This window comes from Salmo salar, chromosome 26 (assembly GCF_965601325.2).
Source record: "Salmo salar chromosome 26, fSalSal1, whole genome shotgun sequence".
Lineage (NCBI taxonomy): Eukaryota > Metazoa > Chordata > Actinopteri > Salmoniformes > Salmonidae > Salmo > Salmo salar.
This window is the reverse complement of record NC_138316.1, coordinates 32,608,822-32,620,000: the sequence shown is the minus strand read 5'-3', so window position 1 is coordinate 32,620,000 and position 11,179 is coordinate 32,608,822. Positions and strand designations below refer to the sequence as shown.

The 11,179-nt window shown below is 44.3% G+C and overlaps 1 protein-coding gene across 1 annotated transcript in view; it reads right to left on the bottom strand.

Annotated features, from left to right (window-relative positions):
* The window catches only part of LOC106587663 (atos homolog protein A), a 36,952-nt gene that overhangs the window by 17,594 nt on the left and 8,179 nt on the right, over positions 1–11,179 (bottom strand). The window lies entirely within an intron of this gene.

The window sequence follows — 11,179 nt, the reverse complement described above, 5'->3', positions numbered from 1 at the left end:
TTCTCCTGCTCCTCCTTGCACAAAGGCGGAGGTAGCGGTCCTGCTGCTGGGTTGTTGCCCTCCTACGGCCTCCTCCACGTCTCCTGATGTACTGGCCTGTCTCCTGGTAGCGCCTCCATGCTCTGGACACTACGCTAACAGATACAGCAAACCTTCTTGCCACAGCTCGCAATGATGTGCCATCCTGGATGAGCTGCACTACCTGAGCCACTTGTGTGGGTTGTAGACTCTGTCTCATGCTACCACTAGAGTGAAAGCACCGCCAGCATTCAAAAGTGACCAAAACATCAGCCAGGAAGCATAGGAACTGAGAAGTGGTCTGTGGTCCCCACCTGCAGAACCACTCCTTTATTGGGGGTGTCTTGCTAATTGCCTATAATTTCCACCTGTTGTCTATTCCATTTGCACAACAGAATTTGAAATTTATTGTCAATCAGTGTTGCTTCCTAAGTGGACAGTTTGATTTCACAGAAGTGTGATTGACTTGGAGTTACAATGCCTTGCGAAAGTATTCGGCCCCCTTGAACTTTTCAACCTTTTGCCACATTTCAGGCTTCAAACAAAGATATAAAACTGTAATTATTTGTGAAGAATCAACAACAAGTGGGACACAATCATGAAGTGGAATGAAATGTATTGGATATTTCAAACTTTTTTAACAAATGAACTGAAAAATTGGGCGTGCAAAATTATTCAGCCCCTTTACTTTCAGTGCAGCAAACTCTCTCCAGAAGTTCAGTGAGGATCTCTGAATGATCCAATGTTGACCTAAATGACTAATGATGATAAATAGAATCCACCTGTGTGTAATCAAGTCTCCGTATAAATGCACCTGCTCTGTGATAGTCTCAGAGGTCCGTTTAAAGCGCAGAGAGCATCATGAAGAACAAGGAACACACCAGGCAGGTCCGAGATACTGTTGTGGAGAAGTTTAAAGCCGGATTTGGATACAAAAAGATTTCCCAAGCTTTAAACATCCCAAGGAGCACTGTGCAAGCGATAATATTGAAATTGAAGGAGTATCAGACCACTGCAAATCTACGAAGACCCGGCCGTCCCTGTAAACTTTCAGCTCATACAAGGAGAAGACTGATCAGAGATGCAGCCAAGAGGCCCATGATCACTCTGGATGAACTGCAGAGATCTACAGCTGAGGTGGTCCATAGGACAACAATCAGTCGTATACTGCACAAATCTGGCCTTTATGGAAGAGTGGCAAGAAGAAAGCCATTTCTTAAAGATATCCATAAAAAGTGTCATTTAAAGTTTGCCACTAGCCACCTGGGAGACACACCAAACATGTGGAAGAAGGTGCTCTGGTCAGATGAAACCAAAATCAAACTTTTTGGCAACAATGCAAACCGTTATGTTTGGCGTAAAAGCAACACAGCTCATCACCCTGAACACACCATCCCCACTGTCAAACATGGTGGTGGCAGCATCATGGTTTGGGCCTGCTTTTCTTCAGCAGGGGCAGGGAATATGGTTAAAATTGATGGGAAGATGGATGGAGCCAAATACAGGACCATTCTGGAAGAAAACCTGATGGAGTCTGCAAAATACCTGAGACTGGGACGGAGATTTGTCTTCCAACAAGACAATGATCCAAAAAATAAAGCAAAATCTACAATGGAATGGTTCACAAATAAACATATCCAGGTGTTAGAATGGCCAAGTCAAAGTCCAGACCTGAATCCAATCGAGAATCTGTGGAAAGAACTGAAAACTGCTGTTCACAAACGCTCTCCATCCAACCTCACTGAGCTCGAGTTGTTTTGTAAGGAGGAATGGGCAAAAATGTCAGTCTCTCGATGTGCAAAACTGATAGAGACATACCCCAAGCGACTTACAGCTGTAATCGCAGCAAAAGGTGGCGCAACAAAGTATTAACTTAAGGGGGCTGAATAATTTTGCACGGCCAATTTTTCAGTTTTTTTATTTGTTAAAAAAGTTTGAAATATCCAATAAATTTCGTTCCACTTCATAATTGTGTCCCACTTGTTGTTGATTCTTCACAAAAATACAGTTTTATATCTTTATGATTGAAGCCTGAAATGTGGCAAAAGGTCGAAAAGTTCAAGGGGGCCGAATACTTTCTTAAGGCACTGTACATTGTGTTGTTTAAGTGTTCCCTTTATTTTTTTGAGCAGTATATATATATATATATATATATATATATATATATATATATATATAGATGTGTGTCTGTATTTGTTTGTGTGTGTATTTGTTTGTGTGTGTGTCAGAGGCAGTCACACACATTCTTCCAGGGAACTCCTCCCACGTGCTCAGAGCTGCTCTCTGCACATGGAGAGAGAACAGTCAACACAGACACAGAGTGGGATCGAGACAGAAACAGCACAGAGAACATGTTATTTCACCTTTATTTAACCAGGTAGGCTAGTTGAGAACAAGTTCTCATTTGCAACTGCGACCTGGCCAAGATAAAGCAATTCGACACATACAACAACACAGAGTTACACATGGAATAAACAAACATACAGTCAATAATACAGTACAACAAAAGAAAACAAAGTCTATATACATTGTGTGCAAATGAGGTAAGTTAAGGCAATAAATAGGCCATGGTAGAGAAGTAATTACAATATAGCAATTAAACACTGGAATGGTAGATGTGCAGAAGATGAATGTGCAGGTAGAGATACTGGGGTGCAAAGGAGCTAAATAAATAAATAAATAAATGCAGTATGGGGATGAGGTAGGTAGACAGATGGGCTGTTTACAGATGGGCTATGTACAGGTGCAGTGATCTGTGAGCTGCTCTGACAGCTGGTGCTTAAAGCAAGTGCGGGAGATATGAATCTCCAGCTTCAGAGATTTTTGCAGTTCGTTCCAGTCATTGGCAGCAGAGAACTGGAAGGAAAGACGACCAAAGGAGGAATTGGCTTTGGGGGTGACCAGTGAGAGCGCGTGCTACGGGTGGGTGCTGCTATGGTAACCAGTGATCTGAGATAAGGCGGGGCTTTACCGAGCAGAGACTTGTAGATAACCTGTAGCCAGTGGGTTTGGCGACGAGTATGAAGCGAGGGCCAACCAACGAGAGCGTACAGGTCGCAATGGTGGGTAGTGTATGGGGCATTGGTGACAAAACGGATGGCACGGTGATAGACTGCATCCAGTTTGTTGAGTAGAGTGTTGGAGGCTATTTTATAGATGACTTCACCGAAGTCGAGGATCGGTAGGATGGTCAGTTTTACGAGGGTATGTTTGGCAGCATGAGTGAAGGATGCTTTGTTTCGATATAGGAAGCCGATTCTAGATTTAATTTTGGATTGGAGATGTTTGATGTGAGTCTGGAAGGAGAGTTTACAGTCTAACCAGACACCCAGGTATTTGTAGTTGTCCACATATTCTAAGTCAGAGCCGTCCAGAGTAGTGATGCTGGACGGGCGAGCAGGTGCGGGCAGTGATCGATTGAATAGCATGCATTTAGTTTTACTTGTGTTTAAGAGCAGTTGGAGGCCACGGAAGGAGTGTTGTATGGCGATGAAGCTCGTCTGGAGGTTAGTTAACACAGTGTCCAAACATGGATCAGGGGAGAGGGCTGCAGCCAGCTGTAGGCTGAGACTTAGGGAGTTGGAGAGGGGGTCGGGGAGAGAAACCCAGCTCTGACTGGCTAATGGCTATAGGAAAGGTGGAGTGAGAAGGGAGAGGAGCAGCCTATAGCACTTCCTATACAGTGATCTGCTCTGCTAACCCTCTGCTCCCTCCCAGTGGAGTAGGCTAAATGTAAAGCTCTGGCAGGAGGGAAAGAGAGAGGGAAACAAAGGAGGGAGAATAAGGAGGGAAAGAGAGAGAGATCCTCCGTTCCAGTGGGATAGGCCAGAGAAATATGGGACATGGCTGCTCTGGTGTCAGCTTTCTGTTTTTAGTGTGTGTATCGTGTGAGAATGTGTGCATTATGTAAGAGGAGAGGTTTATAAAGAGTGGACTGACTGCAGAGCAGCACGCAGGTCTTATTAATAGAACTACTGCTGCTGTCCTGGAGAGGAGCTGGAACAGAGCCCACTGATCAGCTGGCCTAGTGCGCGGACACACACACACACACACACACACACACACACACACACACACACACACACACTCACAGGGTGTGTAAAACATCCCCCAGGGTGCTGGATTTGTACAGGGGAGGGGAGAGGGTGTGTGTGTAGTTAATAGATAATGGAGTCATGTTTAGGTCTGCAGTATAGTGCTATAGTACAAAGAATACTGCTGTTGATTTTTTAGGCCTCAGCTAGAAGACAAGTTGATTAACTCATGGGCTAACACCCACTTTCTCTCTCCTTCTGGACACACACACACACACGTTCTCTCTCTCCTTCTGGACACACACACACTTTCTCGCTCTCTTTGCTGAATCTCCAGGTTCCCACACTAGTCCAGAAAAACAGATGTCACAAGTATAACTGATGAGGCATAAGCACTGAGAGGGGAGATTATGTGTGTATCATCAAGGCTGCTATCAGTTCAGTTGTAATAGAATTGTCCTCTGTTCCAAACAAAGGCCAGATCATTATGAATCCTCTCCTGGTCATCAATACCTGGTTGACAATGTTGCCCCCTGGTTAGTCTAGTAGGGACAGTATCTAACCTGGAGGAGAGATGGTGTGTGGCTACTACCTAGTAATGTGCCATACAATTCACACCCTCCCTCGAGCCCCTGCCTCTCTCCACACACACACACACACACACACACACACACACACACACACACACACACACACACACACACACACACACACACACACACACACACACACACACACGTGAGTGGATAAATTACACTACAACTACACAACACTAACCATACCCCTACTAACACCAACCAGCATTAACCATACCCCCACTAACACCAACCAGCATCACCCATACCCCCACTACCACCAACCAGCATCACCCATACCCCTACTAACACCAACCAGCATCACCCATACCCCCACTAACACCAACCAGCATCACCCATACCCCCACTACCACCAACCAGCATCACCCATACCCCTACTAACACCAACCAGCATCACCCATACCCCCACTAACACCAACCTGCATCACCCATACCCCCACTAACACCAACCTGCATTAACCATACCCCTACTAACACCAACCAGCATTAACCATACCCCTACTAACACCAACCAACATCACCCATACCCCCACTAACACCAACCAGCATTAACCATACCCCCACTAACACCAACCAGCATTAACCATACCCCCACTAACACCAACCAGCATTAACCATACCCCCACTAACGCCAACCAGCATCAACCATACCCCTACTAACGCCAACCAGCATCACCCATACCCCCACTAACGCCAACCAGCATCACCCATACCCCCACTAACACCAACCTGCATTAACCATACCCCTACTAACACCAACCAGCATTAACCATACCCCCTACTAACACCAACCAACATCACCCATACCCCCACTAACACCAACCAGCATTAACCATACCCCCACTAACACCAACCAGCATTAACCATACCCCCACTAACACCAACCAGCATTAACCATACCCCCACTAACGCCAACCAGCATCAACCATACCCCTACTAACGCCAACCAGCATCACCCATACCCCCACTAACGCCAACCAGCATCACCCATACCTCCACTAACACCAACCTGCATTAACCCTACCCCCCCACTAACACCACCCAGCATTAACCCTATCCCGCCCCCACTAACACAACCCAGCAATAACCCTATCCCCCCCCACTAACACCAACCAGCATTAACCCTATCCCCCCCCACTAACACCAACCAGCATTAACCCTATCCCCCCACTAACACCACCCAGCATTAACCCTATCCCCCCCACTAACACCACCCAGCATTAACCCTACCCCCCTACTAACACCACCCAGCATTAACCCTACCCCCCTACTAACACCAACCAGCATTAACCCTACCCCCCCACTAACACCACCCAGCATTAACCCTACCCCCCTACTAACACCACCCAGCATTAACCCCCCCCCCCACTAACACCACCCAGCATTAACCCTACCCCCCCACTAACACCACCCAGCATTAACCCTACCCCCCTACTAACACCAACCAGCATTAACCCTACCCCCCCCCACTAACACCAACCAGCATTAACCCTATCCCGCCCCCACTAACACCAACCAGCGTTAACCCTATCCGCCCCCACTAACACCAACCAGCATTAACCCTATCCCCACTAACACCAACCAGCATTAACCCTACCCCCCCCCCCCACTAACACCAACCAGCATTAACCCTATCCCGCCCCCACTAACCCCAACCAGCATTAACCCTATCCCGCCCCCACTAACACCAACCAGCATTAACCCTATCCCGCCCCCACTAACACCAACCAGCATTAACCCTATCCCGCCCCCACTAACACCAACCAGCATTAACCCTGTCCCCCACTAACACCAACCAGCATTAACCCTACCCCCGTACTAACACCACCCAGCATTAACCCTACCCCCATACTAACACCACCCAGCATTAACCCTACCCCCCCACTAACACCAACCAGCATTAACCCTATCCCCCCCACTAACACCAACCAGCATTAACCCTACCCCCCACTAACACCAACCAGCATTAACCCTACCCCCCACTAACACCAACCAGCATTAACCCTACCCCCCTACTAACACCAACCAGCATTAACCCTACCACCTACTAACACCACCCAGCATTAACCCTACCCCTACTAACACCAACCAGCATTAACCATACCCCCACTAACACCACCCAGCATTAACCCTACCCCCCCACTAACACCAACCAGCATTAACCATACCCCCCCACTAACACCAACCAGCATTAACCATACCCCTACTAACACACACCAGCATTAACCATACCCCCCCACTAACACCAACCAGCATTAACCCTGTCCCCCACTAACACCAACCAGCATTAACCCTACCCCCGTACTAACACCACCCAGCATTAACCCTACCCCCATACTAACACCACCCAGCATTAACCCTACCCCCCCACTAACACCAACCAGCATTAACCCTATCCCCCCCACTAACACCAACCAGCATTAACCCTATCCCCCCACTAACACCAACCAGCATTAACCATACCCCTACTAACACCAACCAGCATTAACCCTACCCCCCTAATAACACCAACCAGCATTAACCCTACCACCCACTAACACCACCCAGCATTAACCCTACCCCTACTAACACCAACCAGCATTAACCCTACCCCCCCCCACTAACACCAACCAGCATTAACCCTACCCCCCCCACTAACACCAACCAGCATTAACCCTACCCCCCCACTAACACCAACCAGCATTAACCCTACCCCCCCACTAACACCAACCAGCATTAACCCTACCCCCCCACTAACACCAACCAGCATTAACCCTACCCCCCCACTAACACCAACCAGCATTAACCATACCCCCCAGTAACACCAACCAGCATTAACCCTACCCCCCCCCCCCCTTCCACTAACACCAACCAGCATTAACCCTACCCCTACTAACACCAACCAGCATTAACCCTACCCCTACTAACACCAACCAGCATTAACCCTACCCCTACTAACACCAACCAGCATTAACCCTACCCCCACTAACACCAACCAGCATTAACCATACCCCCCAGTAACACCAACCAGCATTAACCCTACCCCCCCCCCTTCCACTAACACCAACCAGCATTAACCCTATCCCCCCACTAACACCACCCAGCATTAACCCTATCCCCCCCACTAACACCAACCAGCATTAACCCTACCCCCTACTAACACCACCCAGCATTAACCCTACCCCCCTACTAACACCACCCAGCATTAACCCTATCCCCCCCACTAACACCAACCAGCATTAACCCTATCCCCCCCACTAACACCAACCAGCATTAACCCTACCCCTACTAACACCAACCAGCATTAACCCTACCCCTACTAACACCAACCAGCATTAACCCTACCCCCCTACTAACACCACCCAGCATTAACCCTATCCCCCCCACTAACACCAACCAGCATTAACCCTACCCCCCTACTAACACCAACCAGCATTAAACCTACCCCCTACTAACACCAACCAGCATTAACCATACCCCCAAATCCTCAAAATAGTTAGAATTAATCTAAAATAACTCTAGAAATCTGTCATTCATTTTGACGATTTTACATCTTGTCGCACAATTTTACATCTAACTAAAATGTTTAGTGCAGTATTCTCAATGAAAACGAGTCATCTCTCATTGAAAAATCAACAAAGACTTTATTGAAGAATCCCTACTGTTGACCAATCCCTGACGAAGGGGTGTAGACTTCGGCTCCAAACTTCGACTTGCCTCTAGAAAAAATTTACCCGAACAACCGAAAAAAAGTCCAAAATGAACAAAAACATCACAAAATGTTGTCATATTATATATATATATATATATATATATATATATATATTATCTGCACAAACTATTATAAAATGTTGTCATATTATATATATATATATATATATATATATATATATAAAATATATATATATATATATATATATATATATATATATATATATATATATATATATATATAATATATATATATATATATAATATATATATATATATTATCTGCACAAACTATTATAAAATGTTGTCATATTATATATATATATATATATATATATATTATATGCACAAACTATTATAAAATGTTGTCATATTATATATATATATATATTATACGCACAAACTATTATAAAATGTTGTCATATTATATATATATATATATTATATGCACAAACTATTATAAAATGTTGTCATATTATATATATATATATATATATATATATATATATATATATATATATTATACGCACAAACTATTATAAAATGTTGTCATATTATACGCACAAACTATTATAAAATGTTGTCATATTATATATATATATTATATGCACAAACTATTATAAAATGTTGTCATATTATCTGCACAAACTATTATAAAATGTTGTCATATTATCTGCACAAACTATTATAAAATGTTGTCATATTATCTGCACAAACTATTATAAAATGTTGTCATATTATATGCACAAACTATTATAAAATGTTGTCATATTATATGCACAAACTATTATAAAATGTTGTCATATTATATGCACAAACTATTATAAAATGTTGTCATATTATATGCACAAACTATTATAAAATGTTGTCATATTATATGCACAAACTATTATAAAATGTTGTCATATTATATGCACAAACTATTATAAAATGTTGTCATATTATATGCACAAACTATTATAAAATGTCATATTATATGCACAAACTATTATAAAATGTTGTCATATTATATGCACAAACTATTATAAAATGTTGTCATATTATATATATATATATTATCTGCACAAACTTTTCTGAACTGTTTGTCTGGGCAGCATGCGAACACCGTAACACAAATATCACTTTAGCGGGGGGATGGGGGCGTCGTCGTGGGTGTTGCCAATTGCGCAGCCTCCTACCAACATCTTTAAAGGCCCTCCTCTTTGCAGAAGAGACCAAATTCTTCTGTTTTAAATGTAATTTCCTGCAATTCTACAAATGTTGCCATGGCTTATGCCATCTGAGTGACTCAAATTAGGGAGCCCCATGCCATGACATAAATCATTTTTATTTTGGTGATAGTTCTCAAAGATGATCTCATTTAAAAATATATAACTTCATTATATTTTCTACAAACTTTATATCTTTAGTCTTTTAAGTTCACTGAAAACGTTTTAGCATAAAAAATGTATAAAATAATAAATAATCATATTTTCTGGGAGTGGTTGGCAACGATTAGCAGCGGCGGCACTCAATGAAAACACACACACCAGCAGCTAACACACCTCAACACACACCAGCAGCTAACACACCTCAACACACACCAGCAGCTAACACACCTCAACACACACCAGCAGCTAACACACCTCAACACACACCAGCAGCTAACACACCTCAACACACACCAGCAGCTAACACACCTCAACACACACCACCAGCTAACACACCTCAACACACACCACCAGCTGACACACAACACACACCACCAGCTGACACACAACACACACCAGTGAACACATACAGCCCTGAGGTTCCTCTCCTCCTCTGGTCATAGTGCACATCTATTTTGCATGGGGACAAAGGGTTGCCCTGGCAACACACAGATCATGTTAATGTCCCGTCACGGGGATTCTGTGTGTGCTGGAATGAGTTGGGTCTGTGTGTGAATCTGTGTGTGTGTTTCCAGTGGCACATGAGTCACATGTGTGTGACTCATCTATGACATGACAGTCTGTCACTGTGTGTGTGTGTGTGTGTGTGTGTGTGTGTGTGTGTGTGTGTGTGTGTGTTCTTACAGACTCTTTGTTCTCCGTGAGGTCTAATCTGTGCCTCAGTGACAAACAGACAGCAGTCCAGCCCACTCTACAGGAGCTCTGATTTAAGTTACAAAAACACTAACTAGCCTACACTGTAGCGGCAAGCAAACAGAAAAGTGTTGTCTATACAAAAAGATGCAGTTTCCTGTTCTATGTGATGTTGGCCTGCCCTGAAATCACATGTAGGAGCAATAAAGAGAATAGTTTGAAGTTTAGCCATGTTCAATTTACAGTTTCCTGAGAGCTCTCTCTTTGTTCCCTTTATCTACCCCCCCCCTCTCTTTACACAAAGGGGCAGATTCACAGCACACATAGCAACACACAGATGCCTTCTGATTGGCTTAGAGGGATGGGTACAGTTCTCTCTTTCTGCTACTGTGAACTCAGCTGCTCCGGCTGCTATTGTCTGGACCTCTCAAACACACCAGGCCCAACGGACACACACATCTCAAACCCTCATTACTAGCTGCTGCAACAGAAGGGCTTTCACACACACACCAGATTAAGCTTTTACTTGAGCCCAACTGCTAATTTAAAACACTACCACTAGTGACGAGTCTAACGAGAGCATTCAGCCTAGCTAAAGCTTTTAATCATGGTCCTGTGTGGACTGGGGTCAGCTCTGAAGGCCTTGATGTTTACCATTACAGGTGACCCTGACCAGACTAGCCCTGATCATGGCCTCACTAGCCTGGGTGTAAAGGCCTCCAGAGCCAGTGCTCTCTCTCTGCAGAAGCCCACTCTTTGTCCCACTAATACTGATTAT